Raw genomic sequence first — 4,676 nt, 5'->3', positions numbered from 1 at the left:
TATTTGCTGTCTTTAAAATTTCGAATATTATCCTCAGTATTAGCTTTTTGCAATAATTTTCTATGTTTATTTCTAAGTTTTTTAAGTTTCGAATGTTCCTCAGTCCACCATGGGACTGGGTTATGTTTACAATTAGTGGAATATACTAGAACTGTTTTTTCAGCAATATTGATTATGGCTGAAACTAAATTTATATTAAATTTATGGCAATGGCAATGGCAAAAGAGTTAACGTGCACATTGAGAGCAAGCTGTTGTAGCGCACGCCTGTCTTGGGCACAAGAGCCGGCCTCGGCCGGTTCTTCTGTCCAGAACAGGAAAGGATGGGGGAGTAAAGGAGGCACCGCCTGCACTGGCAGGTGCAAGGGAGCACCAGCAGTCCAATCGAGATTGGTAACAGGCGGAGGGTGCTATATTATTTGGAATGTCTCGTAGGATTAAGCCAAAGAAAAATGCTGCGCATTTTAGTGAAGGAAGTTTGGCGCAATTTTGATGGTCGTTCAAACAGAAAGGTGGAGAGCTACATATATGTTTAAATTTATCAATATTGGTATCTGCCCATGATCTAAATTAGCACAAAGGTGTCCAAATGTAGACCAATCAGCTCTGTCGAAATTCCATTTAGTTTTATATTTAGCTTTACTTATCCAAGTATCCGAAATATTATAAGTGGTTTTAATTGGGACGTCGTCACTACCTAGGTCATCCAGCACCTCCCACTCGCAACCAGCTGCACTATTACTAGATGTTAATGTAATATCCAAACAAGACCAAGTATGGTAGGCATCCGATAGGAAGGTAAAACTTCCATCATTTAAGCAGGCCAACTCCAGTTTTTCAATAAAATGTTCAACAGTACGGCCTTGCAAATTGGTAACCTTAGATCCCCAAAGTTTATTTTTACAAGTAAAATCACCCAAAATAATTAAATTTTTAAAATGGTTACCAATGGGTGCCAAAAGTTTTTTTACATTTAAAATATTTCCCGTATTTGTAGGATGAACATAATAATTAAATAAATTAATATCCCCAGTCTCGATACTTGGATGGCTGATAGCTGTTTGATTTTGGGAGTGGGATATACCATTTTTAACAAAGGTAGCCACCCCTCCCCTATAAGTATTGTCATTCGTATGAAAGAGTCCAGTATAACCGGCAATTTTGAATTTTGTAAATAATTTAGTTTGTTTATCTTTATCATTATAATTTGGAATCCAGGACTCCTGAATGGCAATAATATCTATATTTTCAATAATTTCCAAAAACATTTTGAGCTCGGGTCTGTTAACTTTTTAATCAATATTAATATTAGAGCTATTGTTATTACTATTATTATTAACTTTATCTAATGTAACCGTTATCGGGTGTGTAAACATGATGAGACACGGGACAGTACTAGCTAGAAGAACTATTAAAAAGTTAATCCATACTAGCGTTTGCCCTGCTCTCTAAAACTACAAGGTTTCTAACCCTATACCACGAAACACTGCGTGCCTCAACCTTGATAACCTTGATGGCTAAGTGGTCATTCAGTACCCTGCATTCATCCCTGGAAGCCTCAATAATGTCGTCTAAAAAGAATTTGGAGTGCGGGGCTTTTGGAATCTCTCGTGTTAAAAAGATACCCGAAATAACCCTAACCAATTCGAGAGCTGTAATAGGTTGGTCCGAAATAAGTTTGTTTGCCCCTGAAGCCGCGCCGGCGTAAGATGGTTTATTAACAGGCTGAGTCCCTGTATTGACATTACTAGACTCAGCCTTACTAGAGTAATTTGCGTTACTGACCGAAACCGTGGGGTGAGGCGTATTCACATTTCTACTCGCAGGTCGACCTATGCCCCCCCCCCCACACACACACACACACATACCACCACCACTACCACCACCAGCCATGATGCGGACCGCTGTCTTGTAATCTGGGCACTCCTTGGCGTGAGTGCAATGAGCCCCCCCCCCCCCCCCCCCGGCAGTTCGCACAGGAGACAGGTCTCGTGCACGGACTGTCTGGAGACCTCCTGGGGTGAAGGCCCCACAACTAAAAGCAGACCGGGTGCTCCCTCGTCGACCTGCATTTCTTCTGGGTATGCCCCCATCTCTGGCACCTGGCGCATTTAATCGGCTTCGCCTGATAGGGGTGGAGAGTGTGTTCAACCCCTTCACCAGGATGGACCCCACCCCCGGGAGACGGGCGAGGAAGACACCCAGAGAGCCATTATTCCATACCTTTATATTGGTAATGGAAAGGTTGGGATTGGCTACTCTGACTGATTGGAGTAGGGTACTCCCCTGCACTCCTTTAAAGTCAAGTTAAAAAAATTCTCCTCAAGGAAGACCATTCCCAGTCTGGAGCTCGACGCGGTGAGACGTGTTTGTTTCGCTTGTGCACACTGCACGTGCTTTCGTGTGCTCAACTTGGGGATCCTTCATTTCGTTGTTTTTGTCAGCGAAATGAAGTTTACTACTGGGATGTATGCGGCAATTGGAACTTATTGAACGCTGGAACGCTTCTCGTTTCGACAGCCTGCACCACCAGGTTGGATTCTTTTTAGCGAGATTCCTTGCCTCCACGTCATTTCTCCGGCTCACTATGTCGACTGTTTTTTCGTGACTCGTATGACGGCCATTCTGCAGAACGCCACGGTTGTTCGCATTTAGTCTCTACATAGAAATAGGAAGCGGGGTCGGCCCCTACTACTCTTTTCTAGACTTTACTTTGCTTTATAGTGATACCATCTCGTATCCTCCGGAGTCGGGCCCGTCCGCACCACTATACCAACCCATGACGACTGGACTATACCTGTCTGATACTCTCTCTCGTTCAGACGGATCTGGCTTCTCAAGATATGTATTTCAGCACAGCACTACACTTTCAACGTCTAATGACTGTCAATCTAGGGGTTTTCTTGGGCGAACCTGACTCGCAAATTTAGATGGGGTGATCTAAATATAGACAAATTAATAATAATAATAAAAAACAAAAACAATTTAGACCCCATAGGTAAGAAGGAAGGGTAGGAGGGTCAGCCCAGCCCACAGAAAAGTTATATTAAATTTAATATTAAAAAATTAATATAAAAATATTATTATGTAAGATTACCAATCCTATTTCGGGCCTTGGTGTGGCCAGGACGGGGAGGGGGGTGGGGGGGGAGGGCGAGAGGGGAGGCCGGAACCTGCACTGAACCTAAGGCTAAACCGCCTACGCCCTATGGCCCCAAAAACTCTAACCACCGGCATCCCAATCCCTTCCTCCCTCCCCCACCGTGTCCAACCGTAGCTCGAGCCAGTTATGGCAATCAGTTTAATTAAAAATGGTAAACTATTAGTAAAATGTCCCTAGGAGAGTGACTCAGCTGTAAAAGATTATTAGTCAGTGTTGTGCCACGAGTAGAGTGACACAACAGACCCCTTTAGGGGTTAGTTATTGAAGTAGTTGAGCAAAGTTTTGCCTATCCAGCCCGCCGTGAAGAGCGAAATGCATCCGGAAGAGCAACGAGATGAACCCGAGGTGTCCCCTCGGTCCGCCCCTAGAACATAAAGATTAAGTCAATTAACAGACGCTGTCACCACTTTAATCTACAAAACCGGTGACAGAACACAAGGTATGATTAACCAGGGTACTGCCACGAGCACAGACCAGACACCTGCCCTGTTGAATTACATAAGTTGTTTTTATTAAAAATCTAAAATATGTTTAAAATATGGAAAACACAATAAAGGAGCGAGCATGCTACTAACCTACATAAAAATAATTTTAAATATATGATCCAGTTCTGTCTGGTACATGAAAGGCCCACCACATCGCTATGATTTCGCAGTGCTTGCTTATCTACATTATCTAGGTCAACTACAAACGCAATGGCCAGCTTTGTTTTTCTTAATTTAGTGGGACGCCAGTAGAACTAGGACTTTACTTCATTTGCGCAGGCGCTAAGCTTATCACGTGATTTTGAACACATTTAACTGTCTCATATCTCCAAAACATATTTATATCCATAGAGGTATGGTACAACACCTTTCCAGGGGTCGGTGGGGGATTTGCCTTGAAATTTTGACAGTGGCCAGCGGTTGGCATACGCGTTACATGCAAGGGAATGTTAATAATTACGTTAAGCTCTAGGGGTAGAGGAAGAGGGTGCTGCGTTTGATTCACGTAATATTTATCAAGACAATATGTTATTTCTATTCATTACTTAGACCCAAAAAGGTGTTTTTTTGGAAATGCGCTGTCGGCCTAGAATCGATCCCTATTGTCCTGCTGCAAAAGGGTACCCCTAGGCTGTTGACGCAAGAATGGCACTACAACAGGTCGCAAGACTTCATCCCTGTATCTTTGACCAGTCAGATTTCCACGGATGATAAGAAGCCTTGTTGTCCGTTGACCGCAAATACCGCCCCATACCATGACGCCGCCTCCACCAAAATGGTGCACATCTTGGATGCAGTTTGGCGCCAGTCGCTTTCCCCTACGTCGATAAACACGAACTCGGCCATAATTTCGGAACATGTTGAAGCGACTTTCATCCGTGAACAGCACCCCTTTCCCAATCACGCCGCTGCCACCGACGTACAGTTCGTGCCCATTGTAATCTGCGTTGACGGTGTAGAGGGGTCAAGGCCATTCCAAGGAAGGGGCGGAAAGCTCTGACACCAGCCCTGCGGAATCGTCGTAAGACT

This window comes from Gigantopelta aegis, chromosome 1, assembly GCF_016097555.1.
Source record: "Gigantopelta aegis isolate Gae_Host chromosome 1, Gae_host_genome, whole genome shotgun sequence".
Lineage (NCBI taxonomy): Eukaryota > Metazoa > Mollusca > Gastropoda > Neomphalida > Peltospiridae > Gigantopelta > Gigantopelta aegis.
Note: the sequence above shows the minus strand (reverse complement) of the source record.